General features: G+C 42.1%; 1 protein-coding gene across 1 annotated transcript in view; it reads left to right on the top strand.

Moving 5' to 3' along the window:
- PKP2 (plakophilin 2) overlaps nt 1–14,573 on the top strand; it is an 88,925-nt gene that overhangs the window by 54,681 nt on the left and 19,671 nt on the right. The window lies entirely within an intron of this gene.

Raw genomic sequence — 14,573 nt, 5'->3', positions numbered from 1 at the left:
AAAAGTGTACAAAACTTTTATGCAGATCTGTCCTTTTTTGTTCTTTCTTTTTTCTTGTTTTTTTGGTGATGAATTTCTTTTTTAAAAAACTAGTCATCCTAGGGAATCTGCTGCTTTCCCCATAAAGCTCTGTAGGATCCATAAAAGGTCCAATATCTGCCTGGTTTCTGACCCTTTTCCAGAACGAAAGGCTTGTCTCTGAAAGCTGTTGGCCATGTCTTGGTTGTGCTTTCTTAAAGGGAGATGATCCCTGGGCAACTGAAGTCACCACAAATGGAAATGGTGCAAACAAATATATACACAGGCAGGAAGCAACTATATTTGCTGTCATCATGAGCTCTGCAACAGGTCCTACCACACACTGAATATAAGCTTCAAGTAAAAGCAGTGCAGCAAACAGACTAAGAAGTAACCCTACCCACCTAAGAAGAAAACATATAGGCAAAGTTTGACCTCATTTGTGCTCCCAAGATGTCTAAGGCCTGATTAAATAACTTTGAGTATTGATTATAGTCAAGGCTGCGTATAATGTATGCTATGCTTTAAAAAAAATATCCATTTTCTGCCAAGGGAGCTCAAATTCTTTGTAAAGAAAAACAGAAGGCTTTGACCTCTTATAAATTATGCAAATAAAGCACATTTGCTTATATTTCACAACTTAATGCTAATCATCAAAAAGAGAGGAACACTATTCAGAACACTGTGAAGTCACAACCCCTGAACAACAGAAATTCTGCTTGGCCCCCTGACCAGCTTCTGAATTTTCACCAAACATTTCCTATACATTTTCAAGCATATCTACACGACCTTAGAGGCTAGAAACTTGGGTTGTCCCACCCATCCCTTTCTATTTTAAAACTAAGGCAGGATTTAGAGGATACTAAATCCTGTGCTCTATATATAAAAAGAGTGATCTACAAAATATTCTTCCAGAATATTGTCCAACACCGATTTTGTTTGCTCATTTGGAAGGCTTATTTATTTACCAAAGAAAGGGAGAGGCAGCAGGTTAAAAAAAATGGCTCCTGAAAAAGAGAGTCTGGTTCAAAATTGTACCTGTCAAGCCATTTTTATGTTGAAGGGAAATTTATTTCACAGATAGAGTGGGTCAAAAATCTGAAATAAATATTTGTAAGGATCCTGATAAGTCTGAAAAAAGAGTAGCGTAAAATGGAAAGGGAAGGGAAAGAGATTTCAGCAGCTTCACTGAGTAGTTGATCATGCCCCTTGGTCATAACCAGGATTAATGCATTTTCTGTTAGATGCTTACCTGTCAGGGTTGGCTTACATGAAATTATTGGGCACTAACAAAGTATTACAAGATTAACTCCATCAGGTAACACCATGCTTAGACAATTTCTTATGGTCACATTCTTTACCCATCATTAAAGGTACTCTGTATTATCCCTCACTCAAAATATTTCAGTTTTATGTTGCAAGTTAATAATCACCATAAAGCTCAGAACCCCACTAGGAAGCCCAGCAACTTTCCTGCCAGTTCACTGACTTGATTAATTTACACTATTAGCTCCATGCCTATGGTCAGCCTTTCCCAACCTGGTGCCCTCCAGATGTTTTGGACAACAGTTCCATCATTCCTGACCATTGCCTGTTGGGTGGGGCTGAAGGGAGTTGGGAGTTCAAAATCTGGAGGGCACCAGGTGGAGGAAAGCTGCCTTAGATATTGAACTACTCTCCTCACTGCAAATTACAAGTTTGTTAATGATGCTTGATTGAATTCAGTGACAGCTGGTGTCATGTCAGTGGGGCATTGGAATCCACTCTGGGTTTTAGTATGAACTTTCAAGGAGCTGTCCAAGGTGCTGAAACTTCAGACTAAAACCTGGAGCAGATTCCACTGCACCACTGGCATAGCACCACCAGCCACCACTGATAGAATTGCTATCCCGCTCTGCCTCCCAAAGGAACCCAGGGCAGCAAACACATCAACAAAACACACTCAGACATAGGTTACCTACTCTCTTGTTAATAGACCCAATAGGTGCATACAAGCACCAAACAGCAACCCATTGGAGCCAAATGAAAGTTAATAAAAGGCTATAGTCTTGGAGAGATCTTAGTGGTGTCTTAGGAGAGCATGGCATAAATTAGTCCCTTGCAATCAGTTGGGTTTATTAAAGGCTTGCCTAGATAATTAACAAAATGGGGGTGAAGGGAGAGGGTGGAAACCCAGAACTCCCAAATTGTGCTGTAATTGCACTTCTCTGACCTAACAATTGCAGCAAAATATCCTGACCATGTGTAATGCTTGGCTGAGGTCAGGCGGAGAGTAACTTTGCTCAGGGTGGGTAACCTGTTGGGTCACAAAAAAGAAAACCTCTTAAGAGAATGCTGGAAAGGAGAAGTTCTGCTCTTTGAAAAGTCTTTAAAATAAATAAGGTTTTTAAAAGTATGCAAAATGACTGGATGTTGCTGTAGGGTGGTAGATTTGCTACCTTGTTTTTTCAGCTTTGTAGCTTATATTTTCTTTAAAGCCAAGGTGGGGAACCTGTGGCCCTCCAGATGTTGTTGGATGATGATGATGATGATCTGGAAGGGGGTGGCTGAAGAGAGTTCGAAGGGCCAGACAGAGAGGCCTGGAAGGCCATATTCAGCCCCCAGGCCTGAAGTTCCCAGCCCAGCCTTAGATGTCCCTTGCAGCACTATATTTCAGTTTTGTCACTATGGAATTCACTACTCTTAACGTTAGACTGGGCTGTGCATGGTTTGTGCAGCCAAAGATTCAGCACACAAGGACAGAATGTTGACTCAACTTCCCTATTCTTCCTCAAAGAAAAGGCAAACTCCTCACATTTCTTGCAGATGAAAAGCTTTGTAATACATTGGCGATATCTAGCAAAGGTTGTGGGGTGGGTACAGAGGCTGGCCAGGTCCCATCATCAACAGGTAGGATTTCTACACCAAGCTTGTTTTCTCAGGTCTTTGGTGCTTGAGTGCACAGAATGCAGACAGATTTTTGTTCCATACACAGTGATGGCTATACATATCCAGTTAAGTTTGTCTAGCCGTGGGAGTACTACAGGGCCATCAGTGTCATTCTGTAAAGGATGATTAACCAGTGCAAAAAGAGAACATCAGCACTTGGCTTTGGTGAACTCCAATAAAACAGAGAGATGCTTTGTTTGAAGATGGACGAGTTTCAGTGTCATAAATGTTGATGTTGTAATTACTATATCCTGTGTTGTAGGGAATTAATCTGCAACATTGACATTTTTGTACTTTGCCTGCCTAAAAAAGGGCTTCCCTGTACTTGTTGCTTAAACATCACAAAGCAGGGAATCACGTTTTCCTTATCCCTTGACCCTCCAAAGCATTGCTGCCTGGTTATAGCTCAGCTCAGGCTCAAAAGGTCTTCCAAGGGCAGGATGTTCAATAACCCAGTTTGAACTCTCCTGATGTTTTGCTATTGTACAGATAACTTAAGACAGGAGTGGGGACCCTTTGGCCCTCTAGATGTCGCTGGACTGCATCAGCCTTGACGATTGGCCATGCTGGCTGGAGTATGATCAGAGATGTAGTTCTGGAACATCTAGAAGGCCAAAGGTTCTCCCATCCCTGACTTCAGGAGATCTCAAGGCCCATGGCAAGGTGAAGAGAAGGAGGCAGTCCTTGTTTACATGGGCTCTAAGCTGTGGCTTGCCAAATGCAGCCAACTGAGATTTCCACTGGTTTGTTGCATTGCCCTGAACGGAGTGAAATTATGCTGTAGCCACACCTATGGCCAAAACTAGCAGAGCAATCCTCTGGGGGGGGGGAGAGTTGTTATAGACTGCCAGATTGAAAGACCAGGCTGGTGGGGAGGGGAGGGCAGTATTCGCCCCCCCACTTCTATCAGCAGTTGTTTCTTTTAAAACAGGTATGGCGGATCTGTGGCCCTCCGGATGTTGCCGGACTCCAACTCCCATCATACCCAGCCAGCATGGATAATAGTCAGGGATGCTGAGAGTTGTAGTCCAGCAATATCTGGAGGCCTGCATGTTTAAAACAAGTCTTTTAAACCTTAAAAAAAGATTTCCCCTCCTATTGGTCTCATTAGGAACAAAAATCAGGGCTGGCATGCTTTCCCACTCCCCACACTGCTCTGGGGTGTGTGTGTTGGGAATAATGGTGGGGGGATGCGGCCCTCCCCGATTTGCCCTGGCACCTCCACTTTTTGCCTCCTCTGCCATCACAGCACTAATAGCAAGGTGACAACAGAGGTCCTTTCCAACCCATTAGCAACAAAAGGATCATCTGAAGTGAGGGATGGGGAAGTCCTTGCATTCCCACCCCCCCCCCAAAAAAAATTCCTCATATCCCTGCTTATGCACTAGGAACATGTGAAGCTCTGGACACTAAAAGACTCCCATTCTTTCCTCACGCCAAATTTATGCTCCCGGCGCCTTGCTACTTTGAAGAGTTACAAAGTCGATGACAAAGCACATGGGGAAATGAGCTGCTGACAAATAATTTGCCTAATTGCTTGTACATCTGCAAAATTACAGTTCCCTAATTAGTTCCTCATTTTGTGATAGCTGCAGCGATTGCTGCTCAGGTGTTTTAAAATCTGTAGCCTGCAGCCTATATTGCAGAAAGAAAGCTGTATTGTTGATGGATGATGCATTGCGCATAACACACCTGAGTCACTCTTAGTAAAGGCATCCCACTTGCAGAGGTAGCAGGTAGAGCTGGGACAAATTATTCACCCTGACGTTTTTCAGCACAGTTGGGACAGGAGGAGGGGAACCAAAGGTTTGCTTCACTTTCCAAGTCAGGGCAAAATTCTAGTCATTTTCCGTGGGGGTGGGGTGGGGGCTTACCATTAAGATAAGATGGCAGAAGTTTTTGAAGTTCTTCTTTTACAAAGTTTTGCCACCACTTCAACCAGTGCTGGAGTTACAATGAGCTTCAGACCGATAAAATGTCTCAGTGGGAGCAACACTGTGCCAAGGTACATTGTGTCATTCCAAAGGGCATTGTAGGGATAAAAGATGACCACAGTGGGCAGAAAACAATCCACAAATTTGGGAAATCAACAGTGGCAATTAGTGAGAATTGCTGTTAAAAACATGCCGCCAAGAGAGGACTTGTTCTGAAACAAGTTGGGACTGGAATTTTCAGTTGCTTCCTGATAATCTGTTTATTGACTATTCAACTATTCATCCTGATTTGTTTGCATGGCAGTTGGAGAGTCTCTACTGAGCATTCATTTGGATTTGTTTGTGGGAAAGTTATATAACATCACGCCAAGCATTATCGCACACTTTCCAGTGCATTTTCCTATCACTTTCCTTATTGCAAACAGTTCTTGTGGGGACGAGAAGGGAGGATAGGTTTGTTGCTCAAGTGCATCAAATCAACTTCCCTTGTGCAACCTGAATTTTCCAGTACACTATTGAAACCCACCTGAAAATAATAACAGTCTGGAAGCACCTTTTGTTTTCCCCTAGCCCTACTGGGCAAAAATAAAGAACATGCCTAAAAGGCCAACATGATCTCTACATGTAAAAAGTTAAATACTTTGCCAACATTAGGCTTCTCTAGGCATTCTTAGACTCTGCCTGTAGAGGAAGCCACCCTGCACAAGCCTGTCCCTCTCAACCTTTCCATATTGAGGGGGCTGTAAGCAGGTTCAGCTGGACACACCTTGTGATTGGGAATTCTGAACTGTGTGTGATCAGGGTTCCTGTTCATGGAAAGACGAAGTGTATTCAGCCAAAAGTGCTCACAGCCACACTGCAGAAGATTCTGGTGGAAGAGCTGGCACAAGCGACTTCTCCGTAGGTATTAAAAATGCCTGAAGAGGCCTATTTTGTCGGACGTTTAATTGGTGGGGTGAAAAATCACAGTAGTGCTCCCCCACTGCCCCTGTTCATTGACTGGGGAGAGGGTCTGAAGTCAAGAAAAATGGTGCTTCTTCTGGAATTTCCTGGCTGATTGTTTCATGCTGAAGCTGGCTTACGCTTATGGAGACATAGTTCACTGTTTTACCACATAAGCGTTGTATGCAGCAGATTCTTAGTTCAATCCATGACACACCTCTGTGCTGGGATAGGCCTTCCACACTATACAGTTAAAGCACTATGATACCACTTAAAACAGCCATGGCTTCCCCCAAAGAATCCTGGGAACTGTTGTGAAGGGCGCTGAGAGTTGTTAGGAGACCCCTATTCGCCTCACAGAGCCACAGTGCCCAAACTGGTTTTACCAATCAATCCCTCTTCACAGGGAACTCTCAGTGCCCTTAATAAACTACAGTTCTCATGATTCTTTCGGGGAAGCTATGACTCTTTAAAAAGATATGATGCTGATTTAAATATATAGTGTGGATGTGGCCTTAGAGCTGCTAGTAGTTTAGTGTGGAGCATATTGTGCTACACCAGGGGTGGGGAATCTTTTTCAGTCCAAGGGCCTCATTCATTTCTGGGCAGCCTTTTGAGGGCCACATGACAGTGGTGGGTGTGGCCAGAGACAAAGTGGGTGGAGCAACTAATGTAAATTTTTCCTTTTTTGCAGTAGGCTAGTTTCTACAAACACTCAACACACCCCTCGCTATCCTCCGTTCACGGAAGCAAGATACATTATCAGAGTCCTAAGATACATCCCAGCCAGGCGAAAACACAGGTGGTGCAAAGTAAGGCCACTGAGGGGAGTGGCCTGGCAAAAGACGATGTGGCCTGGGGAGAATCCCGAGGACCAGATAGGCCTGGAGGGCCACATTCATCCTCCAAGCCTGAGGTTCCCCACATCTGTACTACACAGATCACTCTGACTTGTTGTAAGGCACCATATGATATAGATGTAGTTGTGCAGTTTATTGTAAGTAGGCTTTGCATAAACCTTGGAAGAGCTCATTAAATAGTAAAGCCCATTTCACTGGGTTGTTAGGCAACAAACATGTCCCTTTGGATTTACTTCTCCATGCTGACTCAAGATACGATGCCAAGGGGTTTATTACCCTCCCTCAGCTATAAACAAAGCTTGGGGAAGGACTATAGCTCAGTGGTAGAGCATCTTCCTTGCATGCAGAAGGTCCAGAGTTCAGTCCCTGGGATCTCCAGATGAAAATGGAAATGGACTGCCTTCAAGTTGATCCCGACTTATGGCGACCCTATGAATAGGGTTTTCATGGTAAGCGGTATTCAGAGGGGGTTTACCATTGCTCTTTAGCTGGCCCTTGACACCCAGGAGACATGAGCGGAGATTTGAACTCACAGACTCTGGACTCCCAGCCAGGCTCTCCTCCCCATGGTGCTATACCAGCTAGAGCTGGGAAAACCCTGGAGAGCCATTGCCAATTAGAGTATCCCTGTGCTACCTGATCTGTTTAACTAGAGCTGCCAAGGATTGCTCCTGGGGCTTTCTGCAACCAAAGAATGTGCTCTACCATGCACATGTGCTCCACCATGCACCAGTGTATTGGTGACATCACAGAAGTTAGTCAATACATGCTCATCATAACTCAACTATCCTGATTGAAACTGAACCACCCAGAAAATCTACAGGAACTTTTTTTCCAGAGCTTACCCCCAGAGAGAGAGATACACATTTTGCAGAGCAGAAGAGCCATTATCAAACTACCTCCACCATTGATAGAAAATTACATCTATCTTCATCCTCAAATGCTTCCACCTCCTTGAAATAACTGCCCCTTGACATCATCACAAAGAATAGAACCAAGCTTTTTATGGTAATAGCAACTCTGGTTCAGCCACATCAAGCATAGTCTAGGATTTAAAATCAGCAGACAAGGGAGCAGCTGTAGTGAATGACACCCACCCACCCCGAAAAAAGAATCTGTTGTTTGTTTATTATATTATTTATTTCTAGGCTACATTTTAAGGGTAAAAACGTCTCTAGGCAGCTTACAAAATAAAAGCAATGCAAAAAACAACCACAATTAATTCTTTAAAAGTTAGTGATATAACAAACCCAGACCACAAATATTAAAATCCAGTATAAAATACACTTAAATCTACCCAATTAAACAATAATTCAAGTGAAAACCAAGAAAAACAAATGGGTCTTTGGGATTTTCCTTAAGGCCTGAAATGACATGGTGCAATGGACCCTAGATGGTACCGTGTTCCACAAACAAAGGTTTTGGTTTCTGATCCAAAAATGCAAGTTTTGATCAGTCATGCCTGGAGCAGGCTTTTGGGAACCTTTTGATGTTCCAAATGTTGCTGAACTACTGCTCCACCATCTGTGACCATTGGCCATGATGGCTGGGGCTGATGGGAGCTGAAGTCCAACAATATTTGGAGGATAATTGGTTTTCCCTCTCTGCTGTAGAAGAAGATTGTAGACAGTGACTCCTGAAGCTTCATAAACCAATTCAGATCAAGCAAGTGTTCTGGTAGTAAGAATGGGTGCTTCAGTTTTTTCCATAGGCCCTCATAGTTGCTTTGAAATGTTCACCCCACTTTTTGCCCAAAGGGACCCCAGTGTCCAAACATAAGCTTGTGCAGCTATTCTTTACTAACAGGTGTGGTGGTGGTGTTAAACTGTGCAGATTGTAAGTCTGCAAAATAAATAACTACCTTACTGTATTATGTTAATTGCACAGTGTAAACACAAGCTACTATTTTTGATCCTAGGATTCCATAACAAAAGTGGATGTCACCTTTTCACAAGCACATCGTTGTTCAGTGTTATTACATTTATTTATTGAGCCACTTCAGCCCCATCGGCACCATATGTTTAAAGCAGTATCATGGCACTTTAAACTATCATGGGTTCCCCCAAAGAATCCTGGAGACTGTAGTTTGTTAAGGGTGCTCAGAGTTGTTAGGAGACCCTATTCCCCTAACAGAAATACAGTTCCTGAGTTCCCTGGGAAGAGGGACTGGTTGTTAAACCAGATTTATCCAGAGAAGTCCAGGGGAGAAACGCGAGATTTTCCACATACAGTACAGTCCTTATTAATTGTCTCTATTCACTTGCGCCTCATTATTAAAATTCTCTTCTTCCTCTTCCTCTGCTCTCTGCATTCCTGTAAAATCTGAAACCTAGAATGTGCACACCAGTAGTATAGTGGCAAATTCAGAAATGCAGGGTCCCTTCATGTTAAGTCACACCATGCCCCCTCCCTCCTTTTTGCTGCTGGGTTGAGAATGAGATCCTTGTTAATGCCTTCTCCCACAACAACAGATGTCTCTAGGAGCCAATCGGCATGAAAGAGGAGAATGTATGCTACTGAGAATAGTCTTCTCAGTGGCTGACTCACCTCCTTTCACTCTGATTGGCTCCAGTCAACAGGAAAGGAGAAGGAAGCATGTTAGGAGAATCTTCTCAGTGGCTAACATGCTCCCCTTCATGTTGATTGCCCCACAGGATGCTGGAGACATAGAGACTGTGCTGGGACCCTGCTCCCAAAAAAGTAAGAGGTCTAAGACCCTCCAAGACCCTGGATGACTACACCACTGGTCCATACTTGCCTTTGCCCTTCTTCTCTGGCTGCAGCACTTTCCTGACAACCGTTTGGCTCCTACCCTCTTACAAAGTTATTTTTTAAAGATTGTACTCTCAACCCTAGGTTTTGGTTCTAAGGCAAACTTGGGGGGAGGGTCTGTAAACTACTTAGAGGTTCTGTTTACAATCAGGGAGTATATGGATTTTGCTAAATAAATAAAAATAAATACTTGCAGAGAAAATCAGCAGGTGGGAGGGGACATTTAGTGCTTTTGCTATCCTCCTATTTCTCCCTCGCAAATGATACTCTTCCCCAAGTCTTTTAAAATAATTTCCCTCCATTGAAGCTCCCAAACTGGAAGTAAGTGGAAAACAGCTTCAAGGACATTTGCACGGGAGAATTGGTGCAAGGGATGAAGCGGCTGTCCCCACTGCACCCCTTCTCTGTGTTTGCTTGCTCCTCCTTGTATAGCTACTTTGTCTTTGTGTTCCTTTTGCTCTCTCCGTTCTTCCAACACATACTGATTGTTCCTCTGCAGATGTCACCACTGCCTTGCTGTCTTTGCATTTGTGGTTCTGGCAAAAGTGGACTTGGAAACCTGTGTTTGCCAAGGTAAAGTGCCATTCCACTCTGAGAAACGGCTTGTACTGGATATGTCATAAAGTGGAAAGAGTGGTAGAAGGCAAACGTGTGAATAGTCAGCATGCATGTGAATGTTCAGTCCCTGGCATCTCCAGATAGGGTTGGGAAAGACTCCTGGTCTGAAAATCTCGAGAGCCACTGCCAGTCAGTGTCGACAGTACTGAGCTAGATAGACAAATGGTCTGACTCAGTCCAAAGTAGATTCCTGTGTACCTATATTCATATAAGGTGTAAAGTGGAGCAGAGAACCTAATCTGGCTGATGGGCCAGATCCTTATCTCCCATACTCCTCATGGAGGGAATTTGACAAGTGGGTGGCCCAACTCACCTGTCAATCACCTGACGTCACAATGACTTTAGGTGGTGATCATCAGGACTTCAAAGTACCATGCGGAGCTTGTAGAGAGCCCTGTGTGGTGCTTTGAAGCACCGCTGATCAACAGGCTTGATGGACCTATCTGCTGATGAACAGTGACTTCAAGTCTGCTTTCTGCAGAAATCAGCTACTTGATACAGTTCCTCATGGGTAACTAAGTCACTGAGCTGATCTAGCTGCGTTTTTACCTGCTCCCACTCCTGATATCACATACGACATCAAGTACAGGACAAGTGATTAGATGGTCAGATGTGGGTGCGGTTTAAGGGGAAGTGGCTTTGCAGGCTACACTGAGACCTGTGCCAGACCAAATTTGGCCCAAAGGCCAGAGGTTCCCCACACCCACAAAGTGTTTTCCTAAAAGAAGTGAGCAAATATATTCTCTCCTAAAACACTGAAAGAGGAATTGTGGCTAAGCGGCAGACAGTACATTTCTCTGACTTTCCCCTGGGTGAAAATGCACAAGACTGCAAAGCGACAATCCAGAATTGTTTTTCTCAACATCTAACTATGTCTGCTTGTTGTAACTGCAGCTACTTGCATTATATTGAAATCCACCCATTGCACTCCTCTTCAAGCAACAGTGGTAAAAATTCCATCCTTATCACTTTTGTTTTATTTAGCTCTTGCATACCCACAAGACTCTTTCTATATGCACAAGCAAGGCCATGGCAAACACACTACTGTCAACAGAGATTGCAAACTGACAAAGGGAGAGCATGTTCTTTTCAGTGTAGTTATACCTCAGTAAAACAGAACACAGTTGTTGTTTTTATGCTAATAACAATCAGAGACCTTATAGAGGGGACCTAGGACAAAAAGTCTCAGGCTGTGTTAGGGAGGAACTAATCTAGGGCTGCTCTTGAAGACAGTTCAGAAGTTTCAATTGGTTCAGATAGTGGCTTCAAGGGTTTGGACGGGGGCCAGGACATCAGAAGACATTACTCTGATCCATTAATAAGGATGGTCCTCCTGTTAATTATAATTACTCCACTCTCTTTGCCCTTTTCACTCTTTAACTTGTTTTAGTGGTATTTGGGAGGGGGGAGATTCATGGACTTATTGATGTGAGATTCTGCCCCCCATTTTCCTTTTTTTTTTTTGTAAATAGTTGAGACTATCAACATGAGGATGAAAACAAATGATTTTCTTAGTTCTGTATTTTCAGTCCAATCTTATGTATGTCTGGCATTTCTCGCTCCATATATGGTAAGAGCCTTTGTTGTAGAATCTTGAGCATTACTTTACTTGCATGGGATATTAAGGCAATAGTTTGATAATTACTGCATTCCCTGGGATCCCCTTTCTTTGGAATTGGGATATATATTGAACACTTCCAGTTTGTGGGCCATTGTTTAGTTTTCCATATTTCTTGACAAATTTTTGTCAAAATTTGGACAGATTCAGTCTCAGTGGCTTGTAGCAACTCTATTGGTATGCCATTTGTTCCTGGTGATTTGTTTCTTCCAAGTATTTTAAGTGCAGCTTTCACCTCACATTCTAAAATTTCTGGTTCTTCATCACACTGTTCCTCCATTAATTAATCTGTTGTCCTTGCATCTCTTTTATAGAGTCCTTCAGTATATTGCTTCCATCTTCCTTTTATTTCATTTTGGTCAGTCACTGTGTTCCCCTGTTGATTATTCAACATCCCTGCTCTTGGTTTAAATTTCCCGTTTATTTCTCTAATCTTTCGGAACAGGGCTCTTGTTCTACCCTTTTTGTTGTCCTCTTCTATTTCTATATAACAACTATTGTAATAGTTCTCTTTGTCACTACGTACTAGTCACTGTATTGTTGCATTGAGGGTTCTAACCATGTTTCTCTCTCTTTTTGCTTTTGCTTTCCTTCTCTCTTTAACCATTTAAAGAGTTTCTTCAGTCATCCACTGAGGTCTTTCTCTCTTTTTAACTAGAGGGATTGTCTTTTTGCATTCTTTCCTGATAATGTCTCTGACTTCAATCCATAGTTCTTCTGGTTCTCTGTCAACTAAGTTTAAAGCCTCAAATCTGTTCCTTATTTGATCTTTATATTCTTCTGGGATGTTATTTACATTGTATTTTGGCATTATGATTGCTTTGTTGTTGTTCTTTAGCTTTACTCTGATTTTTGATATGACCAGTTCATGATCTATACCACAGTCTGGTCTTGTTTTTGCAGAAAGTATGGAACTTCTCCATTTTCTGCTACCAATTATATAATCAATTTGATTCCTATATTGACCATTTGGTGATGTCCACATGTACAGTCATCTTTTTGGTTGCTCGGAAAATGTGCTTGTAAGAAATAAATTATTGCCCTCACAGAATTCAGTAAGAATGGTGCTTCATTTCTATCTCCTAAGCCCCATTTTCCTTGTTCTTCTCTGTTCCCTGCTTTGCATTCGAGTCCCCCATGATTATCATCACATCTTGATTTGTTGTGTGATCAGTTTTTTCCTGTACTTCTGCATAAAATCTTTCCAATTCCTCTTCTTCTGCATTTGTCATTACTAACGTCCAAATTCCTGAAAGAATAAAAACATCTTCACCTGGTGACAAAAAGATGACAATGTTGAGCGTCCCTGGGAAGTGCATTCCAGAAAGAGGGGGAGGGGGATGCCACTGCTAAAGTCTGCTCTGAGGGAGCATCACTGTTTAGTGGTGTCATCAGGATAGTACTTTGGGGCAGACATCCAGGGCTCTTTTAACAGAATGGGCAGGAAGACCCCCAAAGGCAACAGGGTTGGCTTACCATATTTGGAAGTAGATGAAACAATACACATGGCCACCTAAGGAGTGCCTCCCCAGTAAGACCTTTAAATATAGAGTCTAAAATCACCTAACTGTATCACTCCCCCTGTCTGGTTTTGACCACACGCCTGCTTCTGGCCCTTCTGATCTATGTTTGCTGCTCTGAAATCACTGTCTAATTCTGGACCACTCTCGTCTACTTCTGATGCACTTGGTCTGACAATTAACTCTTCCAGGTCCTGGGCGTGAACTGCTTTGAGTTTTCGAGCCTTACCAAGGCCTGGCAGTCTGCTGAGATAATAATTCACATAAATGAAAGGGGAATAGCAGCACATCCCTACACTCCTGAATGGGTTTTTCATGTGAACATTCTATTATGTATCCATTCATCCATCCATCTATCTCTTCTCAAGCACATACAATTTTCTAAGTGCTATACAGAGATTTAAAGTTCCTGCCCCAGACTCACAATCTAATAAACTTGATTGACAAAATGACAGTGGGGCGGGAAGAGAAAAGCAAGCAAATTCAGTAATTTTTAATAATCCTCCAGTCCATTCATTATCAATAATGATATTTATGTATACCACTTAATATGTAAAATCCCTAAGCAGTTTACATAAAACAAAATATTAAAAAGAATATATATATACATATATATATACACAACATTATAGCCAAAAATACAAAAAGAAAATAAGTAAACACAAAGAATACATCAATAAAACATTGCAATCAATAATAAAACAGCATATGGTTAATCTTAGGAGCCGGGGAAAATCTGCTTAAATAGGCAGGTCAAGATAAAGCACAAAACCAAAAATGCCAGAACCAATAATAAGGATGTGTGTTCAGGCCACAATTTGTAAATGCAGCACAAAACGCAGATAAATGTGAACAAAACAATGTATAAATGAAAAGTGAAACAGTACTCCGAAGTATATCGTTTCACAGTTTCTCAAACAGCGGATATAAGTTCGAGGAATATGTCACATGGCAGCTATCAACCCCTCAATGTCTCAGTTTCATTTTAAAGCAGAAGATATTCTGCTTTACTCCTTGGAAAATGTAATGGACAAATTTTTTATTGAAAAATATGCTTACCTGTTAATTAATAATGTTATATAAAATAATATAGAAGTACCTGGTGGATTCAATCAAATCAGTGCAGATAGTTGCAATCTTGGAGTGCTCGTTACTTATATACTTCAGAGTCCTGTTTCACTTTTCATTTATACATCGTTTTGTTCATGTTTATCTGTGTTTTGTGTTTTTGTACTTATTACTGAGTGTTTTGCATTTATAAATTGTGGCTTGTACACACATCCTTATTATTGGTTCTGGCATTCTTGTTTTTGTGTTTTATGTTATATCATTGGGAACTTCTTTGTTTCATAAATAGATGGGT

This window comes from Rhineura floridana, chromosome 8 (assembly GCF_030035675.1).
Source record: "Rhineura floridana isolate rRhiFlo1 chromosome 8, rRhiFlo1.hap2, whole genome shotgun sequence".
NCBI classification, from domain to species: domain Eukaryota; kingdom Metazoa; phylum Chordata; class Lepidosauria; order Squamata; family Rhineuridae; genus Rhineura; species Rhineura floridana.
This window is presented reverse-complemented; position numbering and strand designations above follow the sequence as displayed.